This window comes from Microcaecilia unicolor, chromosome 6 (genome assembly GCF_901765095.1).
Source record: "Microcaecilia unicolor chromosome 6, aMicUni1.1, whole genome shotgun sequence".
Taxonomy (NCBI): Eukaryota; Metazoa; Chordata; class Amphibia; order Gymnophiona; family Siphonopidae; genus Microcaecilia; species Microcaecilia unicolor.
The window spans coordinates 97,891,915-97,915,708 of NC_044036.1; the positions used below are offsets into that span (position 1 = coordinate 97,891,915).

General features: G+C 42.4%; 1 protein-coding gene across 4 annotated transcripts in view; it reads left to right on the forward strand.

The window, feature by feature from the left end:
- The window catches only part of LOC115473254 (protein TsetseEP-like), a 45,423-nt gene that overhangs the window by 543 nt on the left and 21,086 nt on the right, over positions 1 to 23,794 (forward strand). The window lies entirely within an intron of this gene.

Here is a 23,794-nt window from a genome sequence, read left to right on the forward strand (position 1 = left end):
ACAGCCCCTGGGATAGAAGACTGGCTTCATTATGACTTAATATTGACATTTATACTGGCCAGACTTAGGGTACACATTTATTTGTTTTGGAAGAAAGGGAAAATATCATATATGGTCCTCCTTGGGCATCAATTGTTTCTGCAATAGCTGAACTAAAAGGGAGGGGTTAAAATGGAAGAAAACAATATGTAGTTGTGAATGAAGGCCCATGGAAGGTAAATCCCAGATCTTCTAGCTCCTCAGAGGACCACCTTAAAAATGGATCTCTATTTTGTTTAGTATGCAGCAGTCCTTCACCAAAGAAGGGAGGGAGCCTTCCATCTCCAGCTCTCATTTGCACTGCTTCACCCCCCCCCCCCCTCCTCCTTGAAGGGCTGCATCCCCTTGGATCCAGCACTATTTTCTCCCAGAAGGGCCTCATGCACCTGGATCAAGCACTTATTCCCCCCAGAAGAGCTCCTTTCCCCTGGATCCAGCACCCATTCACTTCCAAAATTGCTGCAGCTACAAGGATCCAGCACTGTTTTCACTCAGAAGGTCTGCATCCAACTGGATCCAACACTTATTCCCCCATGAATGGTTTCCTTCTTGATCCAGCACTCATCCACCTCGAAAAATGCTGCTTCTACCTGGATCCTGTTTCACTCACAAGGGCAGCTTCCACCTGCATCCAGCACTTATCCCCCCCCCAGAAAATGGAAGAAGGATTCGATTGAAAATAATAAGAAACAGCATAAGGAATGGCAGGTCAAATGCAAAGCACTGATAAGGAAAGCAAAGAGGAACTTTGAAAAAAAGATTGCATTGGAGGCAAAAACACATAGTAAAAATTTTTATAGGTATATTAAAAGCAAGAAGCCGGCGAAAGAATCAATTCGACTGCTAGATGACCAAGGGGTAAAAGGGGCACTCAGGGAAGACAAAGCCATAGCGGAGACATTAAATTAATTCTTTGCTTCTGCCTTCACCAAGGAAGATTTGGGTGCCAGAAATGTTATTCAAAGCTGCCGACATAGAGAAACTGAATGAAATCGCGATATGGAATACACTACCTACAGAACTGAAAGCAATCAAAGAAACAACTATGTTTCGGAAATCTCTGAAAACATTCGTCTTCAACAAGGCCTACAATGAAAACCTATAACCTCTACTAAGCCCACTCAATTATGAACACACGCCGTCTGTAACTACCCTAACAACTATCTCCGTTCTTCCCTCTCCCCTTCCTTAATCGCTACACACTACTAACTGTATCAGATATCCAGTTATGACTATGTTACCAAATCTATGTAAGCCATATTGAGTCTGCAAATAGGTGGGGGAATGTGGGATACAAATGCAATAAAATAAATAAACCTGGAGGATGTAATGGCGCAATTTGACAAACTGAAGAGTAGCAAATCGCCTGGACCAGATGGTATTCATCTCAGAGTACTGAAAGAATTGAAAAATGAACTTGCAGAACTATTGTTAGTAATGTGTCATTTATCTCTAAAATCAAGTATGGTATCAGAAGATTGGAGAGTGGCCAATGTAACGCTGATTTTTAAAAAAGGTTCCAGAGGTGATCCGGGAAATTGTAGACCGGTGAGCCTGACGTTGCCGGGCAAAATGGTAGAGACTATTATAAAGAACAAAATTACAGAGCATATTCAAAAGCATGGCTTAATGAGATAAAGCCAATATGAATTTAATGAAGGTAAATCTTGCCTCACCAATCTATTACATTTGTTTGAAGGAGTGAAAAGAACATGTGGATAAAGGTGAGCCGGTCGATTATGTATTATCTATCTGGATTTTCAAAAGGTGTTTGATAAAGACCTCCTGAAAGATTCCAGAGGAAATCGGAGAATCATGGGATAGGAGGTAGTGTTCTATTGTGAATTAAAAACTGGTTAAAATATAGAAAATAGAGAGTAGGGTTAAATGGGCAGTATTCTCAATGGAGAAGTGTAGATAGTGGGGTTCCCCAGGGCTCTGTGCTGGGACCGCTGCTTTTTAAACGTATTTATAAATGAACTAGAGATGGGAGTAACTAGTGAGGTAATTAAATTTGCTGACGACACAAAGTTATTAAAAACTTGTTAAATCGCAAGAGGATTGTGAAAAATTACAAGAGGACCTTGTGAGAGTGGGCATCCAAATGGCAGATGACGTTTAATGTGAGCAAGTGCAAAGTGATGCATGTGGGAAAGAGGAACCTGAATTATAGCTAGGCTCCACATTAGGAGTCACCAACCAGGAAAGGGATCTAGGCTTCATCGTTGATGATATTTTGAAACCCTCTGCTCAGTGTGTGGCAGCGACAGGTAAGAAAGCAAATAGAAGGTTAGGTGTTATTAGGAAAGAAATGGAAAACAAAAATGAGGATGTTATAATGCCTTTGTATTGCTCTATGGTGAGACCGCACCTCAAATGTGTGTAATTCTGGTCATCTAAAAAAAGATATAGTGGAATTAGAAAAGGTACAGTGAAGGACAACGAAAATGATAAAGGGGATGGGACGACTACCCTACGAGGAAAGGCTAAAGCAACTAGGTTTCTTCAACCCGGAGAAAAGACAGCTGACGGGAGATATGTTAGATATCTATAAAATAATGAGTGGAGTGGAACGGGTAGATGTGAATCACTTTTTACTATTTCCAAAATTACTAGGACTAGGGTGCACACAATGACTCATAAGTACATAAGTACATAAGTACATAAGTAGTGCCATACTGGGAAAGACCAAAGGTCCATCTAGCCCAGCATCCTGTCACCGACAGTGGCCAATCCAGGTCAAGGGCACCTGGCACGCTCCCCAAACGTAAAAACATTCCAGACAAGTTATACCTAAAAATGAGGAATTTTTCCAGTCCATTTAATAGCGGTCTATGGACTTGTCCTTTAGGAATCTATCTAACCCTTTTTAAACTCCGTCAAGCTAACCGCCCGTACCACGTTCTCCGGCAATGAATTCCAGAGTCTAATTACACGTTGGGTGAAGAAAAATTTTCTCCGATTCGTTTTAAATTTACCACACTGTAGCTTCAACTCATGCCCTCTAGTCCTAGTATTTTGGATAGCGTGAACAGTCGCTTCACATCCACCCGATCCATTCCACTCATTATTTTATACACTTCTATCATATCTCCCCTCAGCCGTCTCTTCTCCAAGCTGAAAAGCCCTAGCCTTCTCAGCCTCTCTTCATAGGAAAGTCGTCCCATCCCCACTATCATTTTCGTCGCCCTTCGCTGTACCTTTTCCAATTCTACTATATCTTTTTGAGATACGGAGACCAGTACTGAACACAATACTCCAGGTGCGGTCGCACCATGGAGCGATACAACGGCATTATAACATCCGCACACCTGGACTCCATACCCTTCCTAATAACACCCAACATTCTATTCGCTTTCCTAGCCGCAGCAGCACACTGAGCAGAAGGTTTCAGCGTATCATCGACGACGACACCCAGATCCCTTTCTTGATCCGTAACTCCTAACGCGGAACCTTGCAAGACGTAGCTATAATTCGGGTTCCTCTTACCCACATGCATCACTTTGCACTTGTCAACATTGAACTTCATCTGCCACTTGCACGCCCATTCTCCCAGTCTCGCAAGGTCCTCCTGTAATCGTTCACATTCCTCCTGCGACTTGACGACCCTGAATAATTTTGTGTCATCGGCGAATTTAATTACCTCACTAGTTATTCCCATCTCTAGGTCATTTATAAATACATTAAAAAGCAACGGACCCAGCACAGACCCCTGCGGGACCCCACTAACTACCCTCCTCCACTGAGAATACTGGCCACGCAATCCTACTCTCTGCTTCCTATCTTTCAACCAGTTCTTAATCCATAATAATACCCTACCTCCGATTCCATGACTCTGCAATTTCTTCAGGAGTCTTTCGTGCGGCACTTTGTCAAACGCCTTCTGAAAATCCAGATATACAATATCAACCGGCTCCCCATTGTCCACATGTTTGCTTACCCCCTCAAAAAAATGCATTAGATTGGTGAGGCAAGACTTCCCTTCACTAAATCCGTGCTGACTTTGTCTCATCAGTCCATGTTTTTGTATATGCTCTGCAATTTATTCTTAATAATAGCCTCCACCATCTTGCCCGGCACCGACGTCAGACTCACCGGTCTATAATTTCCCGGATCTCCTCTGGAACCTTTCTTAAAAATCGGAGTAACATTGGCTACCCTCCAGTCTTCCGGTATTACACTCGATTTTAGGGACAGATTGCATATTTCTAACAGTAGCTCCGCAAGTTCATTTTTTAGTTCTATTAATACTCTGGGATGAATACCATCAGGTCCCGGTGATTTACTACTCTTCAGCTTGCTGAACTGACCCATTACATCCTCCAAGGTTACAGAGAATTTGTTTAGTTTCTCCGACTCCCCCGCTTCAAATATTCTTTCCTACTCAACAAAGTAGTAACTTTAAAACAAATTGGAAAAAATATTTCTTCACTCAACATACAATTAAACTCTGGTATTCGTTGTGAGAGAATGTAGTAAAAGCAGTTAGCAAGGTTTAAAAAAAGGTTTGGCTAGCTTCCTAAAAGAAAAGTCCACAAGAGCTGCACCCATCTGGATCCAGCACTAATTATTATCTTTAGAAGGGCTGCGTCGTCCTGCATCCTGCACCAATTCTCTTTAGAAGGGTGCATCCTCCTGGGCACTTATTCTCTTTAGAAGGGCTGCAGCCACATGCATCCAGCACCCATTCCCTCCAGAAGGGCAAATTCCCCTTGAACAAATTCTTGCTTCCCCTAGGGGGGCTGCATTCACTTGGATCCAGCATTGTTTTAGCCAAGGGGAATTTGCTCTTCCGAGGGGAATGAGTGCTGGATGCATGTGGCTGCAGCCCTTCTAAAGAGAATCAGTGCCCTAAAGGATGCATCCTTCTAAATAGAATTGGTGCTGGATCCAGGAGTAAACAGCTCTTGTAAAGATAATTAGTGCTGGCTCCAAGCTGGCTGCAGCCCTACTGAAAGAAAACAGTGCTGGATCCAGAGGACTAGAGCCCTTCTTGGGAGGGAATAAGTGCTTGATCCAGGTGAAAACACCCTTCTTTCAGAAAACAGTGCTGGATCCTGGGGGATTCTGCCCTTCTTAGAGAAAACAGTCCTGGATCCAGGAAATGCCGCACTTTTGGGAGTGAATGAGTGCTGGATCCAGGGGGATGCATTCCTTCTGGGAGAAAACAGTGCTGGATCTGGGAGGAAAGAGTGCAGATCCAGGTGGATGCAGCCCCACAAAGAAAAGTGCATCATCCAGGTAGATGCAGCAATGTTGAGGGTGAATGAGTGCTAGATCCAGGTAGAGGCAGCAGTTTTGGAGATGAATGAGTGCTGGATCCAGGGGGGTGCAGCTTTTGGAGGAAATGATTGCTGGATCTGGGGGAGGAAGCTGTAGCACTTCTGGAAGAAAACAGTACTGGGTCCAAGTAGATGCAACCCTTCTGAGGGGGTAGGAGTGCTGGATCTAGGATGATAGGGCCTTTCTAGGGGGGGGGGGGGGGGATGAGTGCTTGATCCAGGTGGGTGCAGCCCTTCTAAGGACAACCAGATTGGGATCCAGGACAGTGAAGAGAATCTGTATTGGATCTAGGAAGCAACAGCCCTTCTGTGAGGAATGAGTTCTGGATCAAGGTGGATGCAGCCTTTCTGAGAGAAAACTGTGCTGGATCCTTGGGGAAGCAGCCCTTCTGGGTGAAATAAGTGTAGGATCCAGAGGAATGCAGCCCTTCTGGGGGGAATAAGGGCTGGGCCCAGGGGAAAGCAGCCCTTCTGGGGGGGAGGGGGGGGAATAAAGGCTGGGTCCAGGGGAAAGCAGCCCTTCTGGGGGTGGGGGGGAATAAAGGCTAGATCCAGGGGAAAGCAGCCCTTCTGGGGGGGGGGGAATAAAGGCTGGATGCAGGGGAAAGCAGCCCTTCGGGGGGGGGGGGGGAATAAAGGCTGGATGCAGGGGAAAGCAGCCCTTCGGGGGGGGGGAATAAAGGCTGGATCCAGGGGAAAGAAGCCCTTCTGGGGGGGGGGGGAATAAAGGCTGGATCCAGGGGAAAGAAGCCCTTCTGGGAGGAGTAAGGGCTGGGTCCAGGGGAAAGCAGCCCTACTGGGGGGAATAAAGGCTGGATCCAGGGGAAAGCAGCCCTTTGAGGGGGGAGGGAATAAAGGCTGGATCTAGGGGAAAGAAGCCCTTCTTGGGGGGGGGGGGGAATAAAGGCTGGATCCAGGGGAAAGCAAGCCCTTCTGGGAGAATAAAGGCTGGATCCAGAGGAAGCAAGCCCTTTTGGGGGGGGAATAAAGGCTGGATCCAGGGGAAAGCAGCCCTTCTGGGAGGAATAAGGGCTGGGTCCAGGGAAAAGCAGCCCTTCTGGGGGGAATAAGGGCTGGATGCAGGGGAAGGATACCCTCCTGGGGGGTGAGTAAGGGCGGGATTCAGGGGAAAGCAGCCCTTCTGGAAGGAATTAGTGCTGGATTCAGGGGAAAGCTGCCCTGTTGGGGGGAATTACTACTACTAGTAATCATTTTATAGCGCTGTTAGACATACACAGTGCTGTACACATTATATACAGGTACTTTCTCTGTCCCTAGGGCAATGGAGGGGTAAGTGACTTGCCCAGGGTCACAAGGAGCTGCAGTGGGAATCAAACCCAGGTTACCAGGATCAAAGCCTGCTGCACTAACCTTTAGGCTGGATCCAGGGAAGGCAGCCCTTTTGGAGGGAAGGCTGGATTCAGGGGAATGCATCCCTTCTTAGTGAAAACAGTGCTGGATCCAGGGGGATTCAGCTCTTCTGTGTGGAAGCAGTGCTGAATCCAGGGGGATAGGGCACTTCTGGGGTGAGTGCTGGACCCAGAAGGATAGAGCCCTTCTGGTGGGAAATAAGTGCAGGGAGAAACAGTGCTGGATCCAGGTGGATGCAGCCCTTCTGAGAGAAAATAATGCTGGTCCAAGGAAGTTCTAGCCCTTTCCAGAAGAATGTTTGCTGGATACAGCACATTAGAGGGTTATGAAAATGAGTGTTGGAGAGGAAAGCTCCCTTCTTTCTTTCTTTGGAGAAGAATTGCTGCACTGTAAACAAACTAGTGATCCATTTGTAGAATACGATTTGAAGCCCCTACAAGATTTAAATTTGATAAAGACAGTTTTTATTTGCAGTTTATCTTTTCCCAGTCCATGAAACTACAATGGGCCTGATATTCAGAGTGAGTTAGGTGTTTGCCAGTAGGTAGCAAACACTGGCTTGCTTATGTGTGTATTTTTAGCCCTGTACCATTTGGCCAAATTGTATCCCTGGCAGAAAGAGCTCACGCTTATATGCACATTGACCCAGAGGTGGATATACAAACAATTTTAATAGTGCCTGTGGCTAAAACACACATTCCTCAAAACCTTCTAAGGTCACAGACTAGCCAAAGGCCCCCTGGTGGTTGAGTATTCATTTAGAAGAGGGATGGGCAATCTTGGTCCTCAAGGGCTTGCAACCTAGTCGGGTTTTCAGGATTTCTCCAATGAATATGCATGAGATCTATTTGCATGCACTGCATCCATTGTAATCAAATAGATCTCATGCATATTCATTGGAGAAATCTTGAAAACCCAACTGTGTGGCGGCCCTTGAAGTATCAAGTTTGCCCATCCCTGGTTAGAACTAGGTCTCTTGTAGGCACTGTAAAAAAAAATAAATAAATAAAATAAGAGGCTGCTATGGAGTACAAATAAAACCTCTAATTTATTTAATCCCACCAGGTGCAAAAATATATGCAATAACAAAGATATGAAAATGATGAAACATATAGTCCTTAAAGCAAAGTAAAATGTTTGCAAAACATATCAAACTTGTTCAAAGCATTACCAATCCTTGGTCTCCTGTGAGATGTACTTCCTGTTCTGAGACATCTTTTCAACTTACAGAACTACCAAAATGCAGTAATACTTGTGTAAAATTCTGGTAAATCAATACTAACAATTATATACACTAGTTGATACCAAGGTTAATGCAAGGCAATGGATTGTTTTGAGGGGAAATAGACCTCGGAAACCAATCAAATGACTATCCTTGGTTGCAGCCAGCTAACAAATAAGCCAGTGTTTTGTTTCTATCATCAGCTCAAAAACTCCTTTTTTTTTTTTTTTTTTTAAATAAATGTGCTTCTGCGTCAACATTTATTGTGCATCAAGGATTGTTATCCGATTGGTTTCTGAGGTCTCTTTCTCCTTAAAACAATCCATTGCCTTACATCTCTTCAACTTCTCTTCTGGACATGCACTGTATAGAAAGGCACATTTGGCATCCTATAACTTATGGCAATATTTATCTTGTCTTCCTCTCTTCAATTGTCCCTTTCCCTATGTCCTATGTGTCCTTCTGTCTGTCCTACCCTTATCCCTTATTTGTCCTGATTTAGACTGTAAGCTCTTTTGAGCAGGGACTGTCTTTTCTTCATGTTCAATTGTGAAGCACTGCGTACGACTGGTAGCGCTATAGAAATGATTTATAGTAGTAGTAATATTCAGGCGCTAGCCAAATTGCAGGCCTATAAACAGATAGTTGTGGCTAGTTAAACGGGCAAGATCTTGGCTACCCTTAATATTGTACCCAAGTAAGGCCACTTCAAAAGTATGTGGCACCCTAGGGGGACATTCAGCTTTGCACCTCCTCAATTAATGCTCGTGTCTCTAGCCCCCCACCTGAGATCACCACTCCTAGAATGATTCTGTAAAAAATGCATAATCGGACATCATACTTTTAAACATTAGACCAGTTGTTCCCAAGCCTGGTCCTGGAGGCACCCCAGCCAGTCAGGTTTTCAGGATATCCACAATAAATTCATGAGAGAGATCTGCATGCAGTAGAGGCAGTGAGTGCATATCTGTCTCAAGAATATTCATTGTAGTTATCCTGCCTCTAGGACCAGGTTTGGGAACCACTGCAGTAAACTTTGATTTATGTATAAAACAATGAAGGTCGTTTGTCAAAGCCATTTTCCTGAGTAAATAGGCTGGTTGAAAATTACCGGCTATCTCTGAGGTTGAAGGTATGCGCTGCTGTTTCTCGGAGGGTATGTGATTTCATCAGGACGTATTGCTGTGCCTGATTCCCCCACCTAGAATAATTAAGCCTGTCCTGTATTGAGGATTTCTGAAATGACCGCAAGCAGTGAAGAGGCAAGGAGAGAAGCATGAGAATAGCAGGGGTGGTAAAACAGAAGTGAGGAAGCAGATTTTTTTTTTTTTAGACTTGAAGGGGGCAGAGGACTGAGTTATGGAGACCAACCAGGTGCTATAGCAGTAATTCACATGAAGGAGGCTGCTGTGATGGGTACCAATATGTGAAGGGAGCAAGTATGGTGAATATTGTAGAAATGAGAGCTGAGAAAGCAGCATAGACTGAAAACGTAGGAAAGAGTGGGACAAAGACATAAAAGGGAAAGATGTGAAATTAATAGACACCCAGAAGGGTAAAGAATGTTAGGGGGAAAAAGAAACCTCCAACTTCAAGGTAGCAAATCAGTTAAAAAAAGATGAGAGAGAGAGAGCTCTCTCTGTTAGGAAGAGGAAGTACTCTTAATGTCTTGCACATCAGAGAGGTAAGATATTTATACTCCTGCTTACATGCAGATGTATTAGTGTCTACAGGTGTTGTCTAGTAGAGAATAGCATGGGACAAAGTTTGTCTCCATCCCCATGGGTTCTGTCTTCATCTCCGCAGGTTCTGTCCACAACTCAGCCCCTTGCTCGGTCCTCATCTGCAGAAGCCTCAAACACTTATGATTTTATATTTAAATCTTTCTATTAAAGTATAAAAAAGGAACAATATGCTATGCAACTGTTGTGAAAAAATTACAAATAGAAACAATAATAACAATGAACAGCAATAATAACCCTCCCCCCCACCACCACCCTCTACCCTTGCAACCCCAACAATAGCTGACTTCTACTACCCCAAGGAATCTTAATCCACCCTATTAAAATGTCCAGGGCTACAAAATACAACCCATTCTGTATGCCCTAGAGGGGAGAAACATGCCCTATGAAGCACTGTTATGGAGAGGTTTTGGGCTATACATCATAAACCTTTGTCAAGTGGGAAGCTATTTGGGATCCTTTTGTGTCACATTGTTCATGTTGAGCATCATTGCTTGGAAGATGGGGGAGGGGGGATTGGGGGGGTGTAATGGGAAAAACCTTCTTACAAATACTAGAAGTACCTTGTTAGCGAACTTTCTTGCATTGAGAGTTTAATAGTATTATTACTTTCGTGCTCACTGTAATTGATAATAATAAATATACTTACAGCACGTAATCGTATTCACACAGTCTTTTTACTTCTTTTAATCTTTTAGACTTCAGATTTCTCCGGTGTGTTTATTTTATTTCATAAACTACACCTCACCGCTATGTTTAAATGTAAACCGCGGGAATCCTCATTAGTCTTGAGTGTTCTTAATTTTTACTTCTTTTTTTATTTTTTTATATAACTCATTGATACAGCACTTATCTTATTTTCCGGTTTTTTCTACTGGTTACTGATACTGATACAGTAACCAGTAGAAAAAACCGGAAAATAAGATAAGTGCTGTATCAATGAGTTATATAAAAAAAGAAGTAAAAATTAAGAACACTCAAGACTAATGAGGATTCCCGCGGTTTACATTTAAACATAGCGGTGAGGTGTAGTTTATGAAATAAAATAAATACACCGGAGAAATCTGAAGTCTAAAAGATTAAAAGAAGTAAAAGACTGTGTGAATATAATTGAGAGTTTAATGCAATGTTTCTTTGTTTCGGAAGTACATGTGTTATTGTATGGTTTACATATATGTGCAACTTGCCTATGTAAATGGCTGTGTGTTATTTGACTCTGTAATGTTTCTCAAAAATGTTAATAAAGCCTTCTACAAATTAAAAAAAAAAAGTTCAGTCTAGCTCTCCTGTCTTCCACAGTCCTTCCTGCAATAGAAATACCTTCTTAGAAGATGTGGTGTTAGCAGAATGTACAGGATCCCCCCTCCCCCCCACCCCATGCAGATTTTGCTATCTGTGGCCAGTATGTTTGCTTGTTTTTCCAAAAAAATCAAAATATCATCATCTGCATCAATCAAACATAAATAACAGTCCAGTTCATTAATAGGCTTCAAAGTAGAAAATTACACAGGAACAAACTGGCTCTGTCCCCATTCCCACCCCATAAGTACATAAGTACATAAGTACATAAGTAGTGCCATACTGGGAAAGACCAAAGGTCCATCTAGCCCAGCATCCTGTCACCGACAGTGGCCAATCCAGGTCAAGGGCACCTGGCACGCTCCCCAAACGTAAAAACATTCCAGACAAGTTATACCTAAAATGAGGAATTTTTCCAGTCCATTTAATAGCGGTCTATGGACTTGTCCTTTAGGAATCTATCTAACCCCTTTTTAAACTCCGTCAAGCTAACCGCCCGTACCACGTTCTCCGGCAATGAATTCCAGAGTCTAATTACACGTTGGGTGAAGAAAAATTTTCTCCGATTCGTTTTAAATTTACCACACTGTAGCTTCAACTCATGCCCTCTAGTCCTAGTATTTTTGGATAGCGTGAACAGTCGCTTCACATCCACCCGATCCATTCCACTCATTATTTTATACACTTCTATCATATCTCCCCTCAGCCGTCTCTTCTCCAAGCTGAAAAGCCCTAGCCTTCTCAGCCTCTCTTCATAGGAAAGTCGTCCCATCCCCACTATCATTTTCGTCGCCCTTCGCTGTACCTTTTCCAATTCTACTATATCTTTTTTGAGATACGGAGACCAGTACTGAACACAATACTCCAGGTGCGGTCGCACCATGGAGCGATACAACGGCATTATAACATCCGCACACCTGGACTCCATACCCTTCTTAATAACACCCAACCTTCTATTCGCTTTCCTAGCCGCAGCAGCACACTGAGCAGAAGGTTTCAGCGTATCATCGACGACGACACCCAGATCCCTTTCTTGATCCGTAACTCCTAACGCGGAACCTTGCAAGACGTAGCTATAATTCGGGTTCCTCTTACCCACATGCATCACTTTGCACTTGTCAACATTGAACTTCATCTGCCACTTGCACGCCCATTCTCCCAGTCTCGCAAGGTCCTCCTGTAATCGTTCACATTCCTCCTCCTCCCATCCCTGTAGAATCTCCCGTCCTCATCTCCACGGTTTCTGCGGGTTCCCTTCCCCATGTCATTCTTTAATGTCTAGTGTTGTCATGTGTACCAGAAGACATTAATTCCTGCTTGGTCTCTCTGCTACACTTTTTTTTTCTCTTCTTTCTAAATCTTTTTTTTCCTGCCATTTCATTTTTCTCTTACTTCCTCCTCTGTAGATCTATCTGTGCTCTTCTTTTTCTGCTGCTGCTTCTGATTTTTCTGTCCTATATCCTCCCCTTGCACCCTTTGGCTTTCCTGTTCTACGCCCCCTTCTCTTTCCTTTCTGCACCAGAGGTGTGCAGGGGACATAATCTTGTCCCTATCCCCACTCATCCCCCAGTCAATTTTTTCCCATCCCTGTACCATTCCTATCATATTGGTACCGTCCCCTCACCATCCCCACAGTATCTTTCTCGTCCCTTTACTTAACCCACATTTTAAAAAATCTTGTAAATTCAAGCAAAATATAAAATGCATCCTGTAACTTGTTAAAACGTAACACAAAACAATAGGCATAACTTTGTTAATAGGCAAAAAAAAAACAGAGGAACCGAGAAGGGCGACAAAAATGACAAAGGGGGTGGGACAATTCCTATGAGGAAAGGCTAAAGTGTCTAGGGCTCTTGGAGAACAGCTGAGGGGAGATATGATAGAAGTCTATAAAATAATGAGTGGAGTGAAATGGGCAGACTTAATCGCTTGTTTACTCTTTCCAAGAATATTAGGACTAGGGGTCACGCAATGAAGCTACAAAATAGCAATTAAGCTCTGGAATTCGTTGCCAGAGAATGTGGTGAAAAACAGATTAGCAGGGTTTTAAAAATGTTTGGATAGCTTCTTAAAAGAAAAGCCAATATGCCATTATTAAGTTGGACTTGGGGAAAATCTACTGCTTATTTCTAAGATAAGCAGCATAAAATGTATTGTACTGTTCTGGAATCTTGCCAGGTACTTGTCGCCTAGATTGGCCACTGTTGGAATCAGGACTCTGGGCTTGATAGACCTTCGGTCTCTCCCAGTATAGCGACGCTTATGTACTTATATGCTTATAAGGGGGCTCATTTTCAAAGCACAGAGACTTACAAAGTAACGTAACTTTGTCAGATTATGTGCTTTGAAAATGAGTCTCATTATTTATTAACATATACTGTGAGGAAACAATCACTTTAAACTATGTAAAAATAACTCATGTACAGAGCCAGTTCCATTGTACGTTCCTTGTTTGTCATCCTAAAAATGAGAAGAAAGTTCTGATGATGTGCTGGTGAAAGGAGTTCCAAAGCAGGGCGCAGGCAACATGTGTCCATTTCAGCCACACATGGAACCTCTGTTGCCAGTAGGTAGTAAGAAATGAACACAATTCCTTGTCCGAGTTTGATATGTATGTATCCACTTTGATCAAAGAAGCCATTTCCTAGCTTTTGAATTTGTGTAAAAAAAAATCTACCTCAGTGTCTTTCTTGGATGATACCTAAACCAATGAGCTCAATGAAGGATAATGTCTAACAGTACAATTCGCAATAGGGTCCTTCCAACTTAATATCACAACGTGAAATACCATAAAGTGTCAATTATAATTAGAGCAAAAAGCCTCACGTATCATAGAGTACCTCCTCGCATCATAGGCAAAAAACCTCTAATATATCTGAATGTGTGCTCAGCTTTGTAAACAATTGCAATCCTAAATCATTTGGTAATTCAACTCAATGGGACTTATAGGATGTTCAGCAGCCCAATTCTTAACCACAGCCAACTGTGGCCAGAGTTTTGGGTCCTACTTCAGGGTCTGTGGTTGCGGCTGTCTACAAAAAAACAAATCCAGATTTAGGATCTCATGCATACATTCCTTACTCACATTATCTGTGACTTAATCATAACTAGACCTCACTTCTGTCCATAGAGCTTTCCAGCTTCTAGTCCTGGAGTTACCAGTGAAAAATGGCGCTGCTTCTTATGTATTGACATCATACGCCTTCCCTCCACTACAGCCAATCAGAAATCATACATCGTGAAACTCTGCCTTTTCCCGATTGTCAGAAGAAATGGTGCCATTCGATTTTTAAGTTCAATCCATATGGGTGAACTATTTAATCTATGGATCCATTTTTGCTCTTTTTGAAGGAGCACGCGTTTTCTCTCTCCACCTCTAAGATTAAATTGTACCTGTTGTAATGCCATGCATCTAAGATCTTGAAATTCATGGCGTTTTTCAAAACAATGTGCTGCCAATGGTGCAGTAGTCTTCTGAATATGTTGTATCAGACAGGTGTTCAATTTTCTTGATATTTGTCCTATATAGAGCTTATCCCCGGGACAAATTACACAATAGATCACAAAACGTTCAGCTCTTTTTTTTCCTCATCCATAATCTTGTAACACTAACTGTATCTGTCTCCTGGAATGGCGATGCCATAACAGGTTTCTGTAAGCCACATTCAGCCTGCAAATAGGTGGGAAGATGTGGGATACAAATGCAATAAATAAATAAAAAATCTGACGCACAGGTAGTCCTTGATCGTAGACACACTTCCTTGCCCATCTGAGGATCAGTTAACACTCGTGTCTCCAGCATTATATTACACATGCTACTGTCAGCTGGTCCCTCTTCCACTCTCCGGCCAGGGTCAACCCTGCGTAGCCTGCAGGATTCAATGTAGGCCCAGTCCTTTGAACTATGAGCTTATCCTTATTCCAAAACCTAGCTTCTGCAGCTTCTTCGGGTAACAGTTACTCAAGCCATCCTTAGGGTAGTAGTCCTTTGAACTACGAGCTTATCCTTATTCCAAAACCTAGCTTCTGCAACTTCTTCAGGTAACCATTACTCAAGTCGTCCTTAGGGTAGTAGTTCAACAAACGTGCAGCAACTCTGATACTTTTATAGGTTAAGAGTTTACACAGGCTTAGTTACACAGACTTATTCCTGTTCCAACTCCTTATTACAGAACAGTTTCTTCATCTCAGGTTTCTTACATTTACTCCACCTTGATAATATAGTTCAAGTTCCTGTCTCAAGACATTCTAATCACAGTCCAGTTTCTCTTGTCACTACCTTCTGTTCTCAGATAGTTTACTGGCTACATTCTCTTCTCACAAACAGTTCATTTCATCAACATAGCTTCAACCTCCTCTCCCACAGAGATTTTAGTTACAGTCCAACCTTGCAAGGCACTCCCTTCTGTGCACAGTAAATCTGCTGAGTTACTTTCCTCCACAGGTTCCTCCCCAACTGCATCAGTTTTATTTCTCCAATTTTAAACAGTTGAGGTAATATTGTAGCCAGGAAACCTCTCACCTTGCCATCTGCAGCCTGTGCTAATGCTGACACCTCCATGCACTCCTCCTCCATCTCCTCCCCTACCTCCCTTTTATCCCATTCCATATCCTCCTCCTCCCCACAGGGTTCTCCCAGCTGCTCCCCCTCTCCCTGATCAGAAGCCATCTCCAGTCCTGTCCCTCCCCCTCTATTTCCTGTGAGTCCTGCACAGGGTCTGGTGGGTTGTGGGAATGGTTCCTCCCTCTACTGTACACTAGTCGAACCCTCATGTTAGTAAAGGTTGGAAGTGTTTGAATAATGTGCCAATGCTGTTTATGGCTGCTGCCACCTTTGTGGCCATCGTAGAATAGCACAGGACGCAAGTAATTACTTCCTCATCCTCTCTAACAGTTGTGTCTCTTTTTAATAATAGATAGTCTCTATTGTTGTATTTTGCTCGTCTGTAAGCTCTCTGGAGTATCGTTCTTGGGTACCCTCTCTGTTTCAGTCTATCCATAACCTGTTGAGATTTTGCTTTAAAGTCCTCTTCTTCTGAACAAATCCTTCTTAGTCTTAAAAACTGCAAGAAAGGTAGACTGTCTTTCAGATTTTTCGGATGACAACTCGTGTATTTTAGAAAAGTGTTCCTGTCTGTTTCCTTCCGGAACACACTAGTCTCGGGTCTACCGTCGTTTTTTTATTACTACCACGTCCAAAAATGAAATCATTTGACTACACTGTATAGTGAATTTTAGTGTAGGATGACAATTATTCAAATATGCGTTGAACGTTTCCAATTCGGTGCGCGGCCCTTTCCAGATGTAAAATACGTCATCTATAAATCTCACCCAGGTTAACACATTCTTATAATGGGAAGATCGATATAATTTTTCTTCTTCGAATCTTTCAACAAATTGGCTACTGATGGGGCCATAGTTACACCATGGCTATACCTGCTCTCTGTCTAAATAGTCGACCATCAAATTGGAAAAAAAAAAATTTGTATAGCCAGCCTAGCTAAGGATAGAATGAAAGCAGCCGCATTCTGGACCACTTTTAATGCTCTGATACTCGAGGACGCTATCCCAAGATACAAGGCATTGCAGTAGTCCAGTCGAGCCAATATCAATCATGCTTTGAACTACACTTCTAAAATCATAGGTAGACAACACAGATGTCAATTTGTGCAACATATGCAAATACTTAAAAGCTATCTGAACTACCTTACCAACTTGGGGCTTCTTAGTAAGTTTGGTTTCACAACCTCATCTCTTTTTTTTTTTTTTTTTTACAGATTTTACAAGGGGGAAAAATTAACAAACCTATTCAATTCCTCCTTTGCTTTTCAGGCTGCAAAACTCTGGCTATTATACACTCCTGTGTCTACCATGCACACAACTATATATACACACACCATACCTATAATACTGCCCCCCCCCCACCCATGCACCTCCAATACATCCCCAATTCTACATGTACTTCCATCATACATACCCTTTTTACAAATCTGTGTTTGAAAGCATTCCCAGAGGAAGTGACCTCGCTGCCAACCATGGCCAACTAACTCCAGTGCTCTGGATCTTTAAAGAAGCAAGAAGCAAATCTCACAACTTATAAGAAGCCAGTACTCCCCATGAAGACAAGACGACAAACCTGAGAGCTTGGCGAGCATGAAAGCTGTTAATTTGAAAGAAAATGCTTAACTTGAGTGTGGTATTCGCCTGAAAGAAGATCAGAGTAATAACAGGCACAGACCACGTGTGCGAAGCAATGGAGAACAGTGAGGTCAGACGAAGAGATTGAGGTGAAGACTGTGTTAGGCCCAGTGTGAACCACACACGGAGCCCGGGAGGGGTGGGGGGTGGGCAATGCAGAATTTAAGGTTGTAGTAAGAGAATGATTATGGACATGAAGTGCAGTCTCATGAAAATTAAAGAGGAGATAATGAAGCAGATTTCTGAAATGTGGAGCAATATTAATTAAATTGGCAAGCGGGTCAAGAAAGTGGAGATATAGATAAAGGAACATGTTGAGAATTTATCTAGCCTTAAGCAACTGTTAGAGGAGATGGAAAACAATGGAATGGCTTGGCATACAGACTCGAAGATCATCTGGAAAGCATGTCAAGACGCCAGAACCTGAGATTTAGATATACCAGAGGAGGCAACGCTTATAAACTGTAGTGCAGAGAATCTCCCTGGTGATACATTAAGCAGCTAGAGAACTTCAAATAACCTGGAATAGGGTTCATAGGTTGCTGGATCCACAGTGCATCAATAAACTCCACAACATCATGGCATGCTTTAATGACTTTAAAATAAAGAGTTGCAGCAAAAATAAGGACCCTAGGAAAATCAATATGGGAAAAGAAGGAACATTAGGGATATTGTGGTGACAATAAGAGAATAAAACATCCGGTATGGATAGATTTTTCTCTTTGTCCTATATTTTAGTACCAGGAGCAAAATATAAGGATTGCCAAAGTGAAAGGTCTGCAGGGGATAGATGTCCTGAAGTGGAAGCACATCTCATATGGGGTAAGACTGTGGAAGTCAGAGGATAGTGCTATGTCTCTAAAGATCTTCAGTGTCCTGGGAGAGTAGAAATGTAGTGCACTGCAGAATGCTGTGGGAGGCTGAACTGTCTACAGACAGGGCACATTAAAATCCATGGGCCCCCATTGAACTTTAGCAGGTGAGTCTGCATTTAAGCTAGTGTATAGCTGGGCTGTTGGTCCATGAAGTTTAACTTGATAAGACCAATCTACAGACACTGCAAAACCAAATTTTCATGACAGGCTTTTAGTAATATGAGGCATAAATGTGTGAAATGATGCAGTGGAGGAATGCTGGAAGACGATAGCGATTTTTATTTGGAATGTTGATATGATTTGCTATACTGTTGTTGGGAGGGGGAGTAATTTAGGTGCAGGTGGGATGGCAGGAAATGACATGCACCTGTAGAGGTAAGGTCTGCTAAATGGGGAAGACAGACACTAAATAAAGAGGTGGGTTGGAGGAGAGGGTTTGGGAGACTCAGGAAGGGAGAAGGGATGAAGTTGGTGGACTGGGTGAGTTGATAGGTTTGGTGACCATGGCACAGCAGAACTGAAGTTGTTTACCCCTAAATCTGAGGGGCGTTTATTGCCATTCAAGTGGCCAGTGCTATATAAGGAGAAAAAATGTCTGAGGGCAGATGTGTGATTGATCCAAGAGACTCACCTTCTAAGAAAATATGAATGTTTGCTGAATAGGGGTAAATTCTCCCCCACCCCCACTTTGTGCATCTAACATGAGGGATCAGAAAAGGTGGAAGTTGGGATAATATTTACTAAAGAATTGCAACTAAATATAGTAAGTGCGAGAGATAAGAGAGGAAGATATATAATAGTGCAAGTGAATATGGGAAAACTGATTTTGTTTACTCACCAAATGTGGAGCATGATTCTTGTTCAGAGCTTGGAGTTCAGGGTGTAGGAGTTTAGGGGAGAGGATGCTGGTAACTGTTGGTGATTTCACAATCACACTGGCTCTGGGGTTGAACAACTCAAGAGGAATGGAAAGAAGCAGGGACAATAAGTTGCCTTAAGTTCTTGAGGGAAATGGAGGTGATAGATATGCTGTATGGCACCTGTTATATCTTGGAGCCCCCAATTATGTATTCATTTCAGCTCTCCACAATGTTTAATTCTAGGATGGATTTACTTTTTTGACAAAAGATCTTGTGTCCTCAGTTAAGGGGGTGGAAATGGGGTGAATTTCAGATCTTTGTCCCAATAGAGTTCCTATTAGGGTTAGACAGGGAATATGCAGGCATTAAGTATTGAGTCTTAGTGACACTGCTTGAAGATGAGAAGCTAATTCAGCAAATACAGGGAGTAAAAAAGGACTATTTGATACCAACACCAGTGAAAGGATGAATAGTTTTAAGGCATGAGCCAATTTTTCAAAATTATTGGGGATGCTGAACTCCATGGAAATTACTCCTTTCTGGAGATAATCAAAGTTTGCTTAACATTGAGGGTGCCCCAGCACCCACAGAGCTGGCTCCTGTATTTTAAGGTGACCATTAGAGGATGACTTGTCCTTTGGGGCGGGAGGGAGAAGGGCCAAAAAACAGGTGAGTTATGTTTTAAGTTTCAGGAGTTAGAGGTGAAAGATAGTCCCCCCTGAGAAGAAACACAAATTACTTAGCATGTTTAATAAGTAGACTCAGAGTGTTCTACAGACACATGGATGACGTGAATTACGATTTGCTTAGAGCAAAGAAAGTAGATTTTGACCAAGGAGAAAAGGCATACAAATTGCTGGCTAATAAATTGAAGACTTTTGACAGCTATAGAGGCTGGAAGAATTTCATGAGTGTTTGATGATTGATTGAGGACTGTTACCCCCCATCTCATTAAAAGGGATCTGCATGAACTTTTCAGAAAGCTAAGTACAATATTCTGAATCATCTACATATATGTTCATTTGAATAACTGTGGCAGATGTGTGATGGGTGGATTAATTTAGCTTCCATGTGTGGATTTTTAGTTTCACAATCAGCCTTATTTTCGAAAGTGATGGGTGCCCATATTCGATCCAAATTGGGAGATGGGCGCCCATCTCGCAAAGGCGCCCAAATCGGTATAATCGAAAGCCGAGTTTAGGCGCCTGCAACTGCACTCCGTCGCAGGAATGAACAAAGTTGTCGGAGGCGTGGTGAAGGCCGGACTGGGGCGTGTTTATCGGCCGAGCAGAGATGGCGCCTTCGGCCGATAATAAAAAAAAATGGCCATTTTTAGTGCGAATTTAGGTCACTTTTTTGGACCTTTTTTTCACGAACAAGTCCCAAAAAAGTGCCCTAAATGACCAGATGACCACCGGAGGGAATCGGGGATGACCACCCCTGACTCCCCCAGTGGTCACTAACCCCCTCCCACCAAAAAAATAAAAAACAACTTTAACAACTTTTTTTTTCCAGCCTGTATGCCAGCCTCAAATGCTATACCCAGCTCCATCACAGCAGATGCAGGTCCTGGAGCAGTTGTTAGTGGGTGCAGTGGACTTCAGGCAGGTGGACCCAGGCCCATCCCCCTACCTGTTACACTTGTGATGGTTAATGTTGAGCCCTCCAAAACCCACTGTACCCACATCTAGGTGCCCCCCCTTCAGCCATAAGTGCTGTGGTAATGGTGTAGAGTTGTGGGCAGTGGGTTTGGGGGGGGGGGATTTGGGGGCTCATCACCCAAGGGACGGGAGCTATGGACTTGGGAGGTATTTAACTTTTTTTTTTACTTTTACAAGTGCCCCCTAGGGTGTCCGGTTAGTGTCCTGGCATGTGAGGGGGACCAGTGCACTACGAATCCTGGCCCCTCCCACGACCCAATGCCTTGGATTTGTTCGTTTTTGAGCTGGGCTCCTTCGTTTTCCATTATCACTGAAAAACAAAACTGCCCAGCTCAATCCGCACATATCCGATGCATTTGCTGGGCACAAACCATATTATCGAAAAAAAAAGATGGGCGGCCATTTTTTTTTTGAAAATACGGTCTGTCCCGCCCCTTCATGTACCTGTTCTCAGACATAGACGCCCATGGAGATGGGTGTTTGCGTTCGATTATGCCCTTCAATGTCACTTTATTGATATATCAATGAGCAAATCAGTTTATCAGAAAAAAATGTAATTTATTAAAAACTGTGTTGGAGATTAAGATATATTATATATGTAAATTGGATTTATATCAACTGTACCATTAGATGTTTAGTAGATAATAAATTGAAGAAACAGAGAGAAGGCTTTGATATGTGCAATCCAAGATAATAAATGGAATATAATTACGGATTGGGAGGTATATGGAACTGTATCCAAAATTATTGCAAAGCTTTATAAAGCCAGGGCCCCAGCCCCAGAGGGAGATATTATTTATTTGGATTTATTTGACAGTTATTAACAGTTACAGTTAGGTTATTTATAGCCTGCTAAAGCCAACTATGTAGTTCAGAGCGGATTACAGTTCAAGATGCTAGATCAAGGAAAATCTAGGATGGTACAAATATTCAAAATTTAAAATAGAAATAAAATTGCTGCGTCCTAAGACTAACATTTTCTTAACCAATTGAAGTCCTTGTTAGGAGGAGGCAGAAAGGCTAGATGAGGAAATAATGGGGGAGAAAATATGGGCAGCAATTAAGACTTTAAAATCAGGGCAGCCAGACCTAGATGGTTTTTTCCACTAAATTTATTAAAAACATTTGGGGATATGCTGATATGGCCTTTGGGAGAGTTATTTAATATGGTAACTCAGGAAGGACTAACAGAGTCCATGAGTTGATCTGGGGTCTCAGTAATCTCGAGGAAGGCAAAGACACTCTTTTGCGGGGGTTCTATAGACAATATCCCTGCTAAATTTGAATGTCATTGGTAAAAGTGCAGGTGACCAGCCTGAATAAGATAATCATACATCTTGTGCATAAGGATCAATCAGGTTTTATGTCAGGTCGCCAAGAAGTAGATTTAACATCTAAAAAATACCGAACCTCATTTGGGCAGCTTGAGAACAGAATACTACCTCCCAATTGCTTTCGATGCAGAGAAGACATTTGATCAAGCAGCGTGGGATTTTATGTTCAAAAACAATGGAAAAGATGGGCTTTGATATTAATGTTTTGAACTTCCCAAGGTATATGTAAAAGTGAACAGGAGCTTCTCAGGTCTCTGAGTTAGGGACAGGCACAAAGCAGGGGTACCATCTATTTCCTTTACTGTTTGCCTTCTCAGTAGAGCCGTTGGTAGCACAGATAATGATGAACTAGGTCATTAGAGTGGTGGATGTAGAAGTGGTATGTTACAGAATCTTGCTGTTTGCAGATGACATCGTTTTCACAATTTGACACCCACATATTATGCTTCCATTAATAATTTGGGAATTGAAGGAAAATGGTTAGTTATTGGGCTCTACAGACAACACGAGCAAATCTGAGATCTTAAGAATAGTGCTTAATAATAAAGAAAGCAACTTAGAAATAATTTTCCCTTCAAATGGGCCAGAAAAACTATTAATACCTGGGTATTCAGATAGGGGTTGTAACATTCCAAGCTATATCGACTAAATTATAAACCAGAGGGACTGTTCATAGAGCAGGACCAGTACAGCAGGCTGAAATAATCGTAGCTTCAGAGGATATAGGTGCCATTATGCCATCAAGTTGGTTCTGACTTATGGATAGTTATCTGAACTGTGTTCATCCTTCAGTCAGACAGACAATCATTGATGGAGTGGTATCTGTGGCTGCTGTTATTGTCTCAGTCCATTGCATTGCTGATTTTCCTCTTTTGCATTGACCTTCAACCTTGGCAAGCATGATGTCTTTCTCTAATGATCTTTCTCTCCGTATGAAGGTTCAAACCTTGACATTTGAGCTTCCAGGGAAAGCCCGTAACTAAGCCATTCTACCTATGAAGGTGGGAGGAGGAGCTAAATGGACCTGAGGAGGCAGAGAGGAAGCAAATTTTCCAGAGGGTAGCTGAAGTATCTATAGCATCAAATTTGGTGGAAAATGGGTGTGAATTATTGTACAGATACACCTAATCCTGGTGAGACTGAGGAGAATGTATACTTCGGGATCTGAAAAATGCTGGAGGGGCTGTGATCATCAATCCAGGGTTTTCAGTGCTGCAGGAGTACAGGGGGAAATGTATTGCTATAATGGAAGAGGTCCTGGCCACTAATATATAACCTAGGCTTCATAAAAGTTTCAGAGCCCAGGAATAGATACAAAGAGTGAAGACTTGTTAAAGTACTTTATAGTAGCAACCTGAGGTGAAATAGCAGTTAATGGAAGAATGCTAAGTCACCGAACATTAAGAGGTTTTGTAAACAAGCTAAGTACTCTATATTGCTTAACTAAGCTCACAGTCCTGAGGAAAGGAAAACTTAAGAGATGGAGGCTATTTGGGGCAAATATTTGGCATGGACTCAGAAAATCAAAGGTAGGGATGGGCCAGCCTAGAAGTGGGACTAGGGAAATGGGAGATAGTCAATACATTCACTAGAAATAAGCTCATCCATTCTAAGGGATTTGGAGGGGTATGTGGCTTGAGTAGAGAGATAAAGGATGATGATAACATCAACTCAATTGCTTATTTGACTTGTACAGAGAACCTAGTGTATTGCATAGTCTACTGTAGTTTAAAAGAAAGAAACAAAAAGCATTCCCAGTCATCATTTCCCTACTTGTTTTGTATTACTAAATGGACATGCCCCTGGATTTTACTAGCTTTATTAAAACAAGCAGAAAGAAAAAAAAAATAAGCATTTTTTGTGTATGTGATGTGTTTCTCTCAGTATAGGTGATGTTGACGATGCAAGTCT